The sequence below is a fragment of the Tachyglossus aculeatus genome, chromosome 1, assembly GCF_015852505.1.
Source record: "Tachyglossus aculeatus isolate mTacAcu1 chromosome 1, mTacAcu1.pri, whole genome shotgun sequence".
NCBI classification, from domain to species: Eukaryota; Metazoa; Chordata; class Mammalia; order Monotremata; family Tachyglossidae; genus Tachyglossus; species Tachyglossus aculeatus.
This window is the reverse complement of record NC_052066.1, coordinates 127,694,879-127,713,621: the sequence shown is the minus strand read 5'-3', so window position 1 is coordinate 127,713,621 and position 18,743 is coordinate 127,694,879. Positions and strand designations below refer to the sequence as shown.

The 18,743-nt window shown below is 41.4% G+C and overlaps 1 pseudogene; it reads left to right on the top strand.

Moving 5' to 3' along the window:
* The window catches only part of LOC119927254, a 69,082-nt pseudogene that overhangs the window by 282 nt on the left and 50,057 nt on the right, over positions 1-18,743 (top strand).

The window sequence follows — 18,743 nt, the reverse complement described above, 5'->3', positions numbered from 1 at the left end:
TGCTCAAGGAGTTTGGAGAGGAGTGGTAGGAGGGAGATGGGGCGATAACAAGAGGGAGCCATAAGGTCAAGGGAGGGGTTTTTTTTAGGATAGGGAAAACATGGGCATGTTGGAATGCAGTGGGGAAGAAGCCATTGAAGAGCAAACAATTGAATAGGGCCGTTGGGGAGGGAAGAAGGGAGGGAGCAAGAGTTTAGAACAGGTGTGAAGGAATGGGGTCCTATGCACAGGTGAAAGGGGAGAATTTTGAGAGGAGGCAGTAGCTCCTCTCTAGAAACACTTGCTGGCAAGGATGGGAGAGCTGAAGAGGGGACCGGGAGGGAGAGCGACTGAGGAGGGGCAGGGGCAATTTTAGGGAGCTCACGTCTTATAGCAGCATGGTTTACTGGATAAGCCTGGGCCTCGAAGTCAAAAAGTCATGGGTTCTAATCCAGGCTCTGCCACTTGTCTGCTATGTGACCTTGAGAAAGTCACAAATTCTCTGGGCCTCAGTTCCCTTATCTGTAAAATGGGGATTGAGACTGTGAGCTCCACGTGGCACAAGGGCTATGTCCAATCAGATTTACCTGTGTTCATCCCAGTGCTTAGCACAGTGCCTGGCATGTAGTAAGCACTTAACAAATACCACAATTATTATTATGGGAAGCAGCGTGGTGTAGTGGATAGAGCACAGGCCTGGGAGTAGGAAGGTCAGGAATTCTAATCCCTGCTCCACCACCTGTCCGCTATGTGGCCTTGGGCAAGTCACTTTACTTCTCTGTGCCTGTTACATCATCTGTAAAATGGGGATGAAGACTGTGAAACCAAGTGCGACAGGGACTGTGTCCACCCCAGTTTACTTGTATCCAGCCTAGGGCTTAGTACAGTGCCTTGACACATAGTAAGTACTTGATAAAATGTGATTATTATTATTATTATTATCAATAGTGTCAATTTTCTTAATATAGTATTTGACCAGATCACTGGGGTCAAAGGATTGGGGAGGCAGGAGCACAGGGAGCCTGAGGAGGGAGTTAAATGTCTGAAAGAACTGGAAAGGGCAATGAGCATGGGTGTCAATAAGGGTGGAGAAATAATTTTGCCGTGCAGAGGAGAGGGCAGAGTTAAAGCAGAGTTAAACTTGAAGTGGACAAAGTCAGGCTGGTATTTAGATTTCCATCAACAGAGCTCTGTGGCCGGAGCACAAGAGCGAAGGAGGTGGACTGTGGAGGTGATCCAGGGCTGTGGGTTAGTGGTACAAGATCAACGAAGGGATAGGGGAGTTAATGAGGTCCGTAGAGAGTGTGGTGTTGAGAACTTCTATTTGGTCATCAACAGTAGGTAGTTTGGGTATGGAGGTTAAATGAGACATGATGAGTTGAGAAAATTAAATGGGGTCCAGGAATTAAAGGTCTCTGTGAGGGATAGTACAGATTTATGGGTAGAAGGTTTGTGAGAGAATAGGCCATTGAGGAGGTTGTGGTCAGATAGAGGGATTTCAGAGTTGGTGAGGGTACAGATTGTGCAGTGGTTAGTGATGAGCTCGAGTGTGGGTCCAAGTTTGGTGAGTAAGTGAGATGGGGCAGAGCAGGAAGTCTGGACTGTGAGCCCATTGTTGGGTAGGGACCGTCTCAATATGCTGCCAACTTGTACTTCCCAAGCGCTTAGTACAGAGCTCTGCACCCAGTAAGTGCTCAAAAATTTTGATTGAATGAATGAATGAAAATGGCAGAGCCAGGTTTAGAACCCATGACCTTCTGATTCCCAGGCCCATGCTCTATCCACTACACCATGTTGCTGACACTGCATTCCAAGAGTGTGTGACATAATTAATTTCAGTATTTTCCTCTCCATAATGAAACAATGACAATTTAAAATAATTTTATCTCTTCCATCCAGGCAGAAATCAGGGAATATTTTATTTTCTAAAATTTCCCTCTAGAATATCACTGCTGAGGATTTACAAAAGAGAAGAGCTAATTATCAATATACTTCTCTTGATGTTTCTAGTAATCACTGAAAATAAATGGCAGATGTTATTTCTGGCTGATAAAGGAGTTTTAAAAATTATTAGAGTGAACTTGTTTAAATTAAAATCAATGGTGTAATCCATCTTGTTTTAGTTCTATTGCTGGTTTTATTGATGAAACAGTGGAGTACATTAGTGTTCCAGTGCGTAAATGATTTACCTTGTGAACTAAGGAGGCTTTCACCATTTGAAGTTTTAATGAAATTAGGTGATATTTTGTAGCCAAAAAGCTTTTTTCCATTTATTTTGTGATAAGTTAAATTTCCTTGAAAAATTGTTTAAACATAGGGCAGAGGAATGCTGATCCCACTTGTAGGATTGAATATAGACCTGCCAAAGATAAGGCTATTTGTCAGTAGCTATTTGTCAATGCACTCATGGAGCTTTCATAAAACTGATTTGATTTACTCGAATATGTTCAGGGAGAAAATATAGACTGCAGAATGAACACAATAATGCTAATGCACAATGGTAAAACACAATCATACAATTAGGTTTTTGTTGTTGTTGTTACGAGTCTTTAATGCTGACATAGAGACAAATATAGGGAAGACAGAGAATATATTAGGGGAGATATTTCTTATTCAAAATAATATTCAGTTCCATTCTAACATGCTTTCCCCCCTTCAAAGCCAACTGAAGGCACATCTCCTCCAAGAGGCCTTCCCAGACTGCACCCCACATTTCCTCATCTCCCACTCCCTTCTGTGTAGCCCTGACTTGCTTCCTTTGCTCTTCCCCTCTCTTCCAGCCTCACAACACTTATGTAAATTCTGCAATTCTATTTATTTGTGTTGATGTCTATTTATTTTTTATTGGTGTCTGTCTCCCTGCATCTGACTGTGAGCTCAAAGAGGGCAGGGACTGTGACTCTTTACTGTTGTTTTGTACTTTCCCAAGCTCTTAGTACAGTGTTCTGCACCCAGTAAGCACTTAATAAATATGACTGAATGAATGAATGAATTTGGGATTTTGGCTAGAACATTGTTAGAGGTTAGGAAATATTTGTCTAACAATTCAAATTGGTTTGGATACAGCTTGCCCTTGAGTCAAATGGTTTGTGCTCACTTGTGCAGCAGACAGCTGAGCACTATGGATCCAGTTTTCACTGACATCAGGTTTTGCAAGGAAAACAAACTTTGTGTTTCAGGGAAATAGGTGAATTTGAAAAAAAATGCAACAACGATGAGAGATGTATAAGGATAGTTGAAAGCAATATATTTGACCTACGCTCACTTTCACACTTTGCATAATCCATCAACCAATCAATGATATTGACTAAGTGCTTACTGTCCTCTTTCTGACCTGGAATTCCTTTCCCCTTCATATCTGACAGACCACACTGTCCCCACATTCAAAGCCCGATAAAAATCACATCTCCAAAATTCCTTCCCCAACTAAGCCCTCATTTCCTCTTTGAACTCTTTCTTTTGTATCATCTATGCAGATGTATCTGTACCCTTTAAGCACTTGGTATTCATCCCAGCCTCAGCCCCACAGCACTAATATGCATATTCATAATTTATTTTAATGTCTGTCTTCCGTTCTATACTGTAAGCTACTTAGGTTCAGGGAACATGTATACCAAGTCTAGTGTACTGTAATCTCCTAAATGCTGCAGTATAGTACTCTGCACATACTAAGTGCTCAATAATTACTATTGATTGATTGATTGCATACACAAAATCTATATATGGATTTAGACTTGCTGTTGCCCCTTGCAAATAATAGCAATCGATTAATCAATCAATGAATCAGTCATATTTATTGAGTGCTTACTGTTTATATAGAATTGTTCTAAAGACATGGAAGAGTACAGGAAAATAGGGTTGGTAGAAATGTTCCCTAGCTACAGTGAGTTTACAGTTAGAGGGGAGACAGCAGTTAAAATAAATAAATGCATTATAGATATGTACATAAGTGATATGAGGTTGAGGGTGAATAAAGGGGGAAAGTCCAGTGCAACGGTGATAAGACTAGTAATAATTATGGTATTTGTTAAGTGCTTACCATGTGCCAAGCACTATTCTATGTGCTGGGGTAGAGACAAAGTCAGCAGGTTGTTCCACGTGGGGATCACAGACTTAATCTCCATTTTACAGATGAAGTAACTAGGTACAGAGAAGCTAAGTGACTTGCCCAAAGTCACACAGCTGACAAATGGAAGAGCCGGGATTAGAACCCATGACCTCTGACTCCCAATCCCGTGCTCTTTCCACTAAGCAACACGGCTTCTCATGAGGGCTTACTCAGGGACGTTTCTTGGAGGAGATGTGTTTTTAATAAGGTTTTGAAGTTACATAGGGTGATCCTCTGTCAGATATGAAAAGGGGTGGCATTCCATGCTAGAGGCAGGATGTGGGCAAAAGGTTGGTGATGAGAAAGACAGAATGGAGATACAGTGAGTTGGGTGGCATTAGAGGAAGCATTAGCACTATTTTGGAGTCTGCTTCCTCTTTTCAAAGAATTACTCACATTCCTTATGGTTCCATGTCTGATCTTTATGACTGTTGTTATGGCCTCCACTGCTGCTTATTCTGGGGTCGGGAAATGGCTTGAATTAAGGGAAGGAGGAAGAAGAGTTGAAATTATGGTAGGTAGGTTTGCTGGGTAAAACAAGGGAACAAGCTGAGGAGTAGCAATTAAGAAGCAAATACGTAGGATGGAAATAGGATTGGAACAGTAGGTAGAGAGTCTTGAAGTAAATTGTGAGTTTTTGTTTGATGTGGAGGATATTGGATTTTGAGAGGAGAAATACTTCCAGAAAATGACCTGTTGTGCAATATAAATCTGATGGAGGAGAGGTTATAATAGAGACAAGCAAGGTTACAGATCTTAGACAAAGGTGGTATTTTTTGAGGAAAAAGAAATGGATGGTTCCAGGAAATGTTGTTAGAAAAATCATCAGGATTTGACAGTAAATAGAATGTAAAAATAAGGAGGAAGAGAGAATGACACCAAGGAAACTAATAATCATTATTATGATATTTGTTAAGCACTGGGACATATAGAAGGTAATCAAGTCAGTCTCTGATGCTTACCGTTAAAGTGGGAGGAGATCAGCCATTTAATCCCCATTTTACAGATGAGGACTGGGCAAAGAGCTTAAATATGCCTAAAACCTCCCTGCAGCACAAACAAATCAGGTGAAGCCCAATCTGACTGCTTGAAGAGGGAAAATCCAAAGAAAGGTTTTAGTAGTCAGTCTGTCTTCATGACCTTCCCTCTGGGTGATGAAATTATTGGTAGAGATGTGAACGTTAGAAAACATGAGTAGCTTTGTTTTCAACATGTTGAGTGTGAGGTGACAGTGGGATATTCAAATGAAAATGTCCCCAGAGGCCAGGAGAGATGCAGCACTGTAGATTAGATGTGAAATTGGAGTCGGAGAGGTAGATTTGGTAATCATCCATGTGGAGATGAAGCTAAAGCCATGTGAGAGGATGAGTTCCTTGAATGAGTGTATAGTGAGAAAAATAGAAGACCCAGAACAATTGATGGCCTCTTTTTTTGGTAAAAATAAATGACATTATGAGAAAGGAAAGGGGGCTGAGTCTGAAGCCTTCATAAGGGAGTTAAAGGCATGAATAGCTAGGGGGAAGTTGAGTAAAGGAGTTGATAAGGAAAAAATGGTAATATTGTTGAGTAAATAAAATGTAAGGGCACATTTATAGGGTAGGTGAGTAGTGGCAGAAGTTGATATGGTTTGGGATTTCCACCAAGATTGCATAGCTGTTTAAGTTCAGGAGTAGAGGAAGCAGGCTGAAGGGGTAAATCCACAGCTCAAGGACAAGAGTGATGGAGGGATAAGAATAGGTAAAGAAATCAAGTTTGCAGTTGGCTGTTGCTGCAAATGTAAACATTTGTATCTGCTTCCAAACCTCTGGTATTTTGCTCAATCATGGGGATTGAAGGTGCTATTTCAGCACTAGATCTGGACTTGTCTCAGATGCAATTGTCTCAAAGCACCTCCCAAATCCTATTGCCTTCTGGAAGCCTTCCTTAAAGCTAAAATAATACAGTGATATTCATTCACTCATTCAATTGTATTTATATAGCACTTACTGGGTGCAGAGCACTGTAATAAGCGCTTGGGAAGTACAAGCTGGCAACATATAGAGACAGTCCCTACCCACAACAGGCTCACAGTCTAGAAGGGGGAGACAGAGAACAAAACAAAACATATTAACAAAATAAAATAAATAGAATATATATGTACAAGTAAAATAAATAAATAAATCCCACCGTTTGACCGCTCTGCACACACTAAGCTCTCAAGAGAAGCAGCGTGGTTCAGTGGAAAGAGCCCGGGCTTTGGAGTCAGAGGTCGTGGGTTCAAATCCCACTCCGCCACTTGTCGGCTGTGTGACTTTGGGCAGGTCACTTAACTTCTCTGTGCCTCAGTTACCTCATCTGGAAAATGGGGATGAAGACTGTGAGCCCCCCGTGGGACAACCTGATCACCTTGTAACCTCCCCAGCGCTTAGAACAGTGCTTTGCACAGAGTAAGCGCTTAACAAATGCCAACATTATTATTATTATAATTAGATAACAAAAAAAAACCCTGTTAGGTGTCAAGTCGTCAGAACAAATAGAATTAAAGCTATATGCACATCATTAACAAAATAAATAGAATATTAAATATGTACAAATGAAATAGAGTAATAAATCTGTATATATATATACACAAGTGATGTGGGGAGGGGACGAGGAGAGGAAAAAGGGGGTTCAGTCATCATCATCAATATCATCACTGAGACCACCCAGAGACAGGAGAGACAGGAGACCCCAACCCCCTCGGGAGGGGACACCGGCATTCTGACTCCTCCCTCTCTGACCCCCGACCCCCCACAGCCCCCAATTCGTTCACCGAGGATTTGGGATTGCAAGAGGAAGGAATCTGCAATCCCTCTGCCACCTCCACCCCTCGGCTCACCGGGATCCTGATGCCCCACTAAAGAAGCAGGGCATCAGAACACCAAGGTGAAAACAACATGTCAACAATCCCCCATTACAACTAACGACTTGGTAGATAGTGCCGCTCGCCCAATCACTCCGGACACAGGCTTTATTGAGTGTGCTAAGTTCAAAAACAGGCACATTCCCTGCCCACAACAAGCTCACACTCTGAGCCCTTGTGTATTTCATTCATATTCTATCTTCAACAAATAAATGCTCATCTGTATTTTATTTAGCTTTTCCTATACTGATATAATAGTACTTCGTGTTATCCTCTCATTTTTTCCCAGTCAATTAATCAATCAGTGGTACTCGAGTGCTTACTGTTTGCCGAGTTCTGTACCAAGCTCTTGAAAGAGAACAATACAACAGAGTTGGTAGACACACTTACTCTCACCCTATTTGAAAATAACTATAACTTTTCTTTATCTATTCTATTAGATTCTAAGCACCTGAGGTCAGCGCTGCTTCTGTTATATTCTTCCAAGAGAACACTGTTCTTTTATAATGACAATGAGGATGATCTCTCAAAGTAAGATATTCTGTGGTTTGGAGATGGGCAGTGTTTCCTCTGTGGCATAAGGCCTACAGAATATCCCAGGAAGAGGGCTTCTGTATATTTAGACACTTATTACAACCTTCCAATCTAAGGTAAATTTGAGACTAAGAAGTCACACATAAGATAGACATTATTTTCCCTTCCAAGAATTTAGAGAATTAACATGGCCTAGTGGAAAGACCATGGGCCTGGGAGTTAGAGGACCTGGGTTCTAATCCTGGATACACCACTAGCCTGCAGTGTGATTTTGGACAAGTCACTTAACTTTTCGGTACCTCAGTTTCTTCATCTGTAAAATGCTGATTCAATATTGTTGTCCTTTCCTACTTAGACTGTGAGCCCCGTACAAGATTGGGACTTTGTCTGACCTGATTAATTTGTATCTACCACAAGCTTGGAACTTAATGAACACCAGTATTATTATTTCTATATTCCTCAGATTGGGGAATTGTATAGTATTGAAAAGGGAAAGGGACAAAGAGAATGAAATAGAAAATATATGAACAGGAAGGTTTAGAAATAAGAAGATAAAAAGGTTAAGAGAAATAGAAAAGTGGGATAAGGAAGAAATGGAAAAAAAAGAGGGGAGAGGTAACATGGCCTGTTGGAAAAACCATGGAATGGGCATCAGGAAATGTAAGTTTTTGTTCCAACTCTGCCAGGGTTCTGCTGGAGAGCAATGATAGTAATAATAATAATAATAATAATAATAATAACAATAATAATATTTGTTAAGCACTTACTATGCCCAAAACATTGTACAAGTGATGGAATAGATACAAGGCAATTAAATGGGACTCAGTCACGGTCTCACATGGGTCACATGATCTATTTCTCTTGCTTCTGTTACAGATTCCAATTGCTTACTACAGTGCTTTGCACTCAGTATACACTCAATGAATACCATTAATTATGATCATGATTCAGTAAGATCTTGGCCAAATCAATTAATCTCTCTAGGCTACAATTTATATTCCCTCTAGACTCTAAGCTTGTTGTGGGCAAGGAATGTATCTGTTTGCCATTATATTGTACTTTCCAAAGTGCTTATACAGTGCTCTGCACACAGTAAATGCTCAATAAATATGAAGGAATGAACTAATTGTAATCTGGGTGTGAATGAACTGTAAACTGGGATTACAATTCCTACGTTACCTACCTTTTAAATTCTGTTCTATGACTGACTTGTGTGTCTATCCTAACACTTGAGTTCTATCCTAACATTTGAGTCCTGTGTTTTTGGCACATGGTAAGTAGTTAATATAGGTTGCCAATTTGTACTTCCCAAGCGCTTAGTACAGTTCTGTGCACATAGTAAGTGCTCAGTAAATCAATCAATCAATCGTATTTATTGAGCGCTTATTGTGTGCAGAGCACTGTACTAAGCGCTTGGGAAGTACAAGTTGGCAACATATAGAGACAGTCCCTACCCAACAGTGGACTCACAGTCTAGAAGTGGGAGACAGAGAACAAAACCAAACATATTAACAAAATAAAATAAATAGAACAGATATGTACAAGTAAAATAAATAAATAAATAGAGTAATGAATATGTACAAACATATATACATATATACAGGTGCTGTGGGGAAGGGAAGGAGGTAAGATGGGGAGATAGAGAGGGGCACAAGGGGGAGAGGAAGGAGGGGGCTCAGTCTGGGAAAGCCTCCTGGAGGAGGTGAGCTCTCAGTAGGGCCTTAAAGGGAGGAAGAGAGCTAGCTTGGCGGATGTTGGGAGGGAGGGCATTCCAGGGCAGGGGGATGACGTGGGCCGGGAGTTGACCGTGGGACAGGCGAGAATGAGGCATGGTGAGGAGATTAGCAGCAGAGGAGTGGAGGGTGCGGGCTGGGCTGTAGAAGGAGAGAAGGGAGGTGAGGTAGGAGGGGGCGAGGTGATGGAGAGCTTAGAAGCCCAGGGTGAGGAGTTTCTGCCTGTTGCGCCGATTGATTGGTAGCCACTGGAGATTTTTGAGGAGGGGAGTAACATGCCCAGAGCGTTTCTGGCTAAAGACAATCCGGGCAGCGGCATGAAGTATGGATTGAAGTGGGGAGAGACACGAGGATGGGAGATAGGAGAGGAGCTTGATAAAGTAGTCCAGACGTGATACCATGAGAGCTTGAACGAGCAGGGTAGCGGTTTGGATGGAGAGGAAAGGGCGGATCTTGCCAATGTTGCTGAGGTGAGACCGGCAGGTTTTGGTGACGGCTTGGATGTGAGGGGTGAACGAGAGAGCGGAGTAGAGGATGACACCAAGGTTGCGGGCCTGTGAGACGGGAAGGATGGTAGTGCCATCAACAGTGATGGGAAAGTCAGGGAGAGGGCAGGGTTTGGGAGGGAAAACAAGGAGTTCAGTCTCAGTAAATATGATTGAATGAATGAACAAAATTTTTAAGGTGGGGGAGAGGGAGAAGGAGGAAATATAATAATAATGATGGCATTTGTAAAGTGCTTACTATGTACAAAGTATTGTTCTAAGTGCTGATAATGATGGTATTTGTTAAGCGCTTACTCAGTGCCAAGCACTGTTCTAAGTGCTGGGTAGATACAGGGTTGTCCCATGTGGGGCTCAATGTCTTAGTCCCCGTTTTACAGATGAGGTAACTGAGGAACAGAAAAGTTAAGTGATTTAGGCAAAGTCACACAGCAGACAAGTGGCAGAGCCAGGAATCAAACCCATGACCTCTGACTCCCAAGCCCGGGCTCTTTCCACTAAACCATGCTGCTTCTCCCCAGAAGAGACAGAGGATTAGGGTTCCTGATCAATTAGCTTATCTTGCATCTGCTTCTTGCTGCTTCCACTGTCACTTCCACCTTCTGATGGCAGCAGCAATGGCAAGCCCAGCCAGCCAAACCACAATACAGCTGCTCCAGCATCAATATTTGCCACCACTCTGGAAAAAGCAGGTTGTGGTCTTGCCTTGAGTATGAAAAATATACAAGTGGTTCTGCTCACCTGGAAACTCCCACTGATGGAAAACCCCAGGTGATAGCCCTACCCTTCATCTCTCCCTTTCCAGGAGCTTTTTGACTGCTTGTTTGAAACCCCAAATTTAAAGGCCCATTTCTAGACCACTTAAGGGTCACATTAACTAACAATGATTTTTAAAATCAGAAGAAAATCATCTTGTCTTTAGAAAATGAGAAATCATGGTGGAGACAATAAAACATTAAATTCCACAAAAGTGTTTGTCATTTTTCTGCAGAGATAAACATGTTTTGATGAAATAACTAGCTCCTTTCACTTAAAAGCTAGATCATCAATAACAGGTTATATCTCAAACTGTTGATTATGATTAACAGGAAGATGGTTTAATCTTTAAAAGATGATCATTTTGTTGCCCATGAAAGATGCTGTGGTAGGTACTAAAGAGGTGTTGGAAGGTGGACTGAATGGGAAAATGAGAAAGTGGAATAATAATAATGGCATTTATTGAGCGCTTACTATGTGCAAAGCACTGTTCTAAGCACTGGGGAGGTACAAGGTGATCAAGTTGTCCCACAGGGGACTCATAATCCTAATCCCCATTTTACAGATGAGGTAACTGAGGCACAGAGAAGTGAAGTGACTTGCCCAAAGTCACACAGCTGAGAAGTGGTGGAGCCGGGATTTGAACCCATGACCTCTGACTCCAAAGCCCATGCTCTTTCCAGGGAGCCATGCTGCTTTTCAGCTACTTTCTCTGCATCTTGGCTCCCTTGAGCAAATTCTATTAACTTCCTTGGGAGCCATGGAAGGTGGACCTCTGACTCTGCACAAAGTGTTGGCAATAACTAATGAGACTGGGGTGGTTAATGAGGTTATGCGGGACACAGAGTCCATTAATCTCAGTTTTCGTATATAGGTAATAGTCCATGATTCTCCTGGAACAGTTGTTCAGTTTTTTTTTTCCTTTTTACATGATACTAACAGCCTTCTAAAAAGCAGCAAAGCCTTAGGGTCAAGAGCGTGGGCTTGGGAATCAGAGGTCATGGGTTTTAATCCGAGCTCTGCCACTTGTCTGCTGTGTGACCTTGGGAAAGTCACTTAACTTCTCTGTGTCTCAGTTACCTCATCTGTAAAATGGGGATTGAGACTGTGAGCCCCATGTAGGACAGGGGCTGTGTCCAACCTGATTGCCTTGTATCTATCCCAGCAGTTAGAACATTCATTCATTCATTCAATCGTATTTATTGAGCGCTTACTGTTTGCAGGGCACTGTACTAAGCGCTTGGGAAGTACAACTTGGCAACATATAGAGACAGTCCCTACCCAACAATGGGCTCACAGTCTAGAAGGGGGAGGCCGAGAACAAAACAAAACATATTAACAAAATAAAATAAATAGAATATGTACAAATAAAATAAATAAATAGAGTAATAAATACTTACAAACATATATATAGGTGCTGTGGGGAGGGGAAGGAGGTAAGGGGGGGATGGGGAGGGGGACGAGGGGGAGAGGAAAGAGAGAGCTCAGTCTGGGAAGGCCTCCTGGAGCCACTACGGAGAACATGGTAAGCACTTAATAAATACCATAATAATAATAATACTTATCATTATTATTATAACATACTTCAATCAGCCCTCTGAAAAAATAATTAAACATTTTATCATACATTTGGCATGATATATGATTGGTCTCATCCCTGAGAATGATGAATTACCATTTTATTTATAAGGTGGATAATTATCATTGCAAATCCTATGACTGTTTCAGAGAAGCCCTGAGAGCTTGTTTATATAGTTACTGGCTATCTCAGTGACCTTCTCCTTCCAAAAGTGACAACCAATATAGACAGTTCAAAGGTTTGACTCTGTCTCCATGCAAGAAAGCAATTACCTCTCAGGATCACACCTGGAAAGTTTCCAATACTCTATCAGTTTCAGCTATGGGAGGTAGAGTCAAGAAGAGGCATTCCCTTCCTAGCTTGGGCAATGGCTAGCAAGTGGAAGGCAATCTGATACAAATCAAAACTTACCTGCGCTTGGCAGTAGTGACATCATCATCATCATCAATCGTATTTATTGAGCGCTTACTATGTGCAGAGCACTGTACTAAGCGCTTGGGAAGTACAAATTGGCAACATATAGAGACAGTCCCTACCCAACAGTGGGCTCACAGTCTAAAATGGGGAGACAGAGAACAAAACCAAACATACTAACAAAATAAAATAGAATAGATACGTAGAAATAAATTAAATAAATAAATGAATAGAGTAAAAAAATATGTACAAACATATATACATATATACAGGTGCTGTGGGGAAGGGAGGGAGGTAAGATGGGGGGATGGAGAGGGGGGCGAGGGGGAGAGGAAGGAAGGGGCTCAGTCTGGGAAGGCCTCCTGGAGGAGGTGAGCTCTCAGCAGGGCCTTGAAGGGAGGAAGAGAGCTAGCTTGGCGGAGGGGCAGAGGGAGGGCATTCCAGGCCCGGGGGATGACGTGGGCCGGGGGTCGATGGCGGGACAGGCGAGAGCGAGGTACGGTGAGGAGATCAGCGGTGGAGGAGCGGAGGGTGCGGGCTGGGCTGTAGAAGGAGAGAAGGGAGGTGAGGTAGGAGGGGGCGAGGTGATGGACAGCCTTGAAGCCCAGGGTGAGGAGTTTCTGCCTGATGCGCAGATTGATTGGTAGCCACTGGAGATTTTTGAGGAGGGGAGTGATATGCCCAGAGCGTTTCTGGACAAAGATAATCCGGGCAGCAGTATGAAGTATGGATTGAAGTGGAGAGAGACATGAGGATGGGAGATCAGAGAGAAGGCTGATGCAGTAGTCCAGACGGGATAGGATGAGAGCTTGAATGAGCAGGGTAGCGGTATGGATGGAGAGGAAAGGGTGGATCTTGGCAATGTTGTGGAGCTGAGAGTTGAGGGCAGAGGTTCAAGTTTGCTGTGTGGAAGAAGGAAATGATAAACCACTTTTGTACTTTTACCAAGGAAACGCTATGGATACACTACCAGAATGATTGCAGATGGAGGTGGGGCTTATTGCAAATGAAGGTGGGCATTCTGGGAGAGATGTGTCCTTGGAATAGCTATGGATCAGACACTACTCGACAGCCTAAGACAAGACAAATTTGTCCTAGATAATAATAACAATGATAATAAACACGTAATTTGCCTTTTTGGTAATAATAATAATTGTGGTATTTGTTAAGCACTTACTCTGTGCCAGGCACTGGGGTGGATACCAGCAAATCAGGTGGGACACAGTCTTTGTCCTTCTTGGGGCTCACAATCTCAATCCCCATTTTATAGATGAGGGAATTGAGGCACAGGGAAGTGAAGTGACATGCCCAAGGTCATACAGCAGACAAGTGGCGGAGCCGGGATGATAATTTGGTTAGGAAATGAGGAGTTCTGGTTATTCCCAGCTTTGGATATACTCCATATACTCATGCCAAATATTTTTAAGATCTACAATTCACCATTCTGTTTGAAAATTTTGGTCTAGAGTAATTAAGCTCATAAAGTAGGCTATTATCTGGAGTCTGAGAAGGAGCTAGATTACAATTTAATCTAGATTAAGATTGCAATTTGGCAGAAGTCTTTTTGAAAGAGAGCAGTTTTGCAATAAAGACTTGAATCTTTTAGGTAAAAATAAACATATGATAATACTGCATTATTGCATGGCATAGTGGCAAGAGCACGGGCTAAGGAGCCAGAGGTCGTGATTTCTAATCCCAGTTCTGGCACTTGGCTGCTGTGTGACCTTGGGAAAGTCACTTAACTTCTCTGTGCCTCAGTTACCTCATCTGTAAAATGGGGACTGACACTGTGAGCCCCATGTGGGACAGGGACTGAGTCCAACTTGATTACCTTGTATCTACCCCAGCACTTAGAACAGTGCTTGGCAAATACTAAGCACTCAAAAACCATAATTATTATTATTATTATCATCCTATCCCACCTTGATTATTGTATGAGTCCCCTAGCTGTCCTCCCAGCTTCCTGTCTCTCCCCACTCCAGTCCATACTCGATTCTGCTGCCCAAATCATTTTCATTCAAAAATGTTCAGACCATGTTTCCTCACTCCTTAAGACACTCCAGTAGTTGCCCATCCATTTCTGCATCAAACAAAAACTCTTCGCCATTTGCTTTAAAACACTTAATCACCTTGCCCCCTCCTTCCTCACACTGCTACTTTCCTACTACAACCCAGCCCACACATTTCATTCCTCTAATGCTATCCTTCTCACTGTACCTCGGTCTTATCTATTTCGCTACTGACCTCTCACCCACATCCTACCTCTGGCTTGGAATATCCTTCCTCTTCATATGAGACAGATAATTGCTCTCCCCTACTTCAAAACCTTATTGAAGGCACATCACCTACTGAGAGCTCACCTCCTCCAGGAGGCCTTTCCAGACTGAGCCCCTTCCTTCCTCTCCCCCTCGTCCTCCTCTCCATCCCCCCGTCTTACCTCCTTCCCTTCCCCAGAGTACCTGTATATGTGTATATATGTTTGTACATATTTATTACTCTATTTATTTATTTATTTTACTTGTACATATCTATTCTATTATTTTATTTTGTTAGTATGTTTGGTTTTGTTCTCTGTCTCCCCCTGTAAGACTGTGAGCCCACTGTTGGGTAGGGACCGTCTCTATATGTTGCCAATTTGTACTTCCCAAGCACTTAGTACAGTGCTCTGCACACAGTAAGTGCTCAATAAATACGATTGATGATGATGATGATGATGATGATCTCCTCCAAGAAGCCTTTCCTAAGCTCTCCTCTCCTCTTCTCTCAGTCCCTTCTGTGCTACTCTTACTTGTTCCTTCATTCATCCTCCCTCCCTTCTCCACAGCACATACACATATATCAGTGTATATCTGTAATTTATTTATTTATATATTTATTTATGTTAATGTCTGTCTTCCCCCTTTAGACTATGAGCTCATTATGTGTAGGAATGTGTCTACTGTTATATTGTAGTCTTCCAAGTACTTAGTATGGTGCTCTGCACATGGTAAGTGCTCAATAAATATGATTGAATGAATGAATGAATATAATAATAGTAATATTAATCGTAATAACAATCATTAGGTGCTTACTATGTGTCAAACACTGTGCTAAGCTCTGGAGTAGTTACAAGATAATGAAGTCAGACAGAGTCCCTGACCAACATGGGGCTCACAGTCAAAACAGGAGAGACAAGTACTGAAGCCCCATTTTACAGATGAGGAAACTGAGGAGCAGATACGTTAAGGGACCTGCCCAAGGCAACACAGAAGGCAAGTGGCAGATCTAGGGTTAGAACCCAAGGATCCTATGAAAATATAAAGATCAAAACAACATAACAAACCTTAAATACATTTAGTCAGATAAAATTAGTGAATTCCAATTAGCTCCTGAAGTTGGAAATTAAAACAAACTTAGCTAATGTAAATAAAAATATTAATGTATTGTCTAGAAAGTGATGGAAAATGTTTTGTAACCAGCACAAGATTCCCAAATGTGTTAATTCTAATTTAAATGTGAACTCTCAGACTGTCTTTAATTCTAAAATAAAAGAAAAAATATCTCAAAGGGGTAGTTGCAGATATACACCTATTAAATCTGAAATGGTCAAAGAAAAATCATTTCTTGGTATGCCCTTTAAAACTTGTTCTAAGCCCAGAGGTTTCCCTTGATGATTTTTTTATAATCCATGTTAACAATAATCTGAAGTACTATTAAAACTTTAGCATTTTGATATAAAATATCCGAACTGATGATAAAATGGGGCATTTGGGTATAAATTATTTCAGTACACCTTCCAAATTCTAATAAAAATAATATATCATCAGTATGAATGGAAGATACAGTTTGTCATAAAATTCACTGAGGTGAGGATATATAGCAAAGATTCAGTAATGAAAGAATATATTGGAGAAATAGAATATTAATAATCATCAATAATAAACAATGTAGGATTGAATAAACAGAGAAACATAAAATTTATGTTCAAAAAGTAAGCTTTAATTTCTACAGAAATGATGAACCAGTAATCTTTGCTAATAATAGATACTGTTTGGAAAACATCAACTCTGCAGTATATGCTACAATATTTCTCAACATGTCATGTTGGGATGCTTCTTCTACCCCCAAATTAGATTTTTCAATAATAAAGTTTATTGATTAGCAATATAAATACAAGTTGCTTGCAAATGTCACACCTACAAAAGTTATATACCTATACGGCATGTTCAGTTCAAATGAGGTAAGCAGCTGTTAAATGAAGATTTCTTTCACAGTTTCAAAGAGAATGTGGAAATTGGCCTAATGGTTAGTTTTAACAACCACTTTTCAGTTGTTTGTTTCTGTTCAGGTAATTACAAATCCTACTTTGGGCATTAGGGACTTCTTGAAATAAACATGCACTCATGAAAATACACTATTTGGGGAAAATGAATAGGGGAAGAAAAGGTATGTTTTGGATGAAAAAGGGTTCTAGCCCTGATCTAAAATTTCTTAGCACACACACACACACACACACACACACACACACTTTTCCAAGGAATGTCTGTGGTATTCCAAATATTTACCGACAGTTCAGTTATTTTACTCTCAGTGACAAAAGCTTCTATTATAAAAAGAACAAAATAAAAAAGAAATAGTGGTTAATAAAATAGCAGCATAATGAAGTGGGATTTTTTTCCAATAAAATCCAACTTCTTATCTCTCTTCCTACTTCCTAGTATAATTCCTAATGTGATTCCTAAGCCCTAAGCACTATCATCAGAAAACCTAGGTTCTAATGCCAGCTTCACCACATGTCTGCTGTGTGATCCTGAGCAAGCCACTTTACTTTTCTGGGCCTCAGTTACCTCATCTATAAAATGGAGATTAAGAGTGTGAGCCCCATATAGGATAGGAACTGTGTCCAACTTGATTAACTGGCATTTACTCCCGAGCTTAGAACAGTGCTTGGCACATAGAAAGCACTTAACAAGTATCATAATTATTATTATCAATTATTTATGTTTACTCAAGCCCCACATCACTGCAAATAATGGTATCTCCACCGCCATTAGTGAACTGACCTTGATCAACTCTGAATTCCATTCTTATAGGCTTAATAAGCATAGGTTCATCCATCTCTCTTCCAGTTATCCCTTTTATGGTTTGTATATTGGGCCATGGTGCCTGTCCAGTTGAGGTCATGACTTGTGAGTGGAGTTATGGGCAACATATCCTACTTTCTCCACTGTGCTTCTCATAACTAACCCCCGATATGTATATGCACATCCCTAGCCCTACACACATATCTTTTGTTTCCTGGCCTGGAACAGTGCTCACTATGTACCAAGAACTGTTCTAAGCACTTGGGGGATGCAAGGTATTCAGGTTGTCCCACGTGGGGCTCACAGTCTTGATCCCCATTTCACAGATGAGGGAACTGAGGCACAGAGAAATGAAGTGACTTGCCCAAAGTCACACAGCAGACAAGTGGCGGAGCCAGGATTAGAACCCACGATCTCTAACTTCCAAGCCCGTGCTCATTCTACTGATCCGGCTTTGTGTCCTTCAACTCACAGACCCACCTCTCCTTACCTATATAATTTCAATTCAATTTATCTCGTGTCAATAGACCTGGGGATTTACTTGGCTTCAGGACCAGTTTAAATATTCTAGTGGATGGGAACAGTACATTTGGTGGAATGGGAGGAGACTTGAAAAGGTTTAGGAGGAGGAGGAGGAGTTTGAGGAATTCTATCTTCTACACTTTGGCAAGGTCTCTCTCTCCTGCCTAGCTCCAAGTATCGCATGGATTTTGAGACCCTTAGAACTGTGTCATAGAAATATAGTGAGTTGGCTTGGTCCAAACACACCATACACAATCACCATGTTATCCTAGTCATAAAACATATGGAACCCAGAGTTACTGCTACACTGAATCAGGGTTAATCCATCCCTGTTTGCCATTCCCTTGGGGTTGTAAAAAAGCATCAACTTTCATACTGCTGCTTGAAGTACAGAGTACACCTTTTTGGAGAAAGGGCACAACTGAAAATTCCCATAGCCCCAATCTCCATTGATGACATCTTTCCCTTGCTGACACTTTTTATTTGAGAGTTGGTTAAGTGATTCCCAGTAGAAGGGAGGAAATTTGAATGAGAGAGGTCTCTCGGGATCCACATGGAGCTCACCTTCTATGTAGGCGTTGTGGGCGGTGAATGTGTTTGTTATACTGTATTCTCCCAAGCGCTTAGTACAGTGCTCTGCATGCAGTCGGCGCTCAATAAATATGACCGAT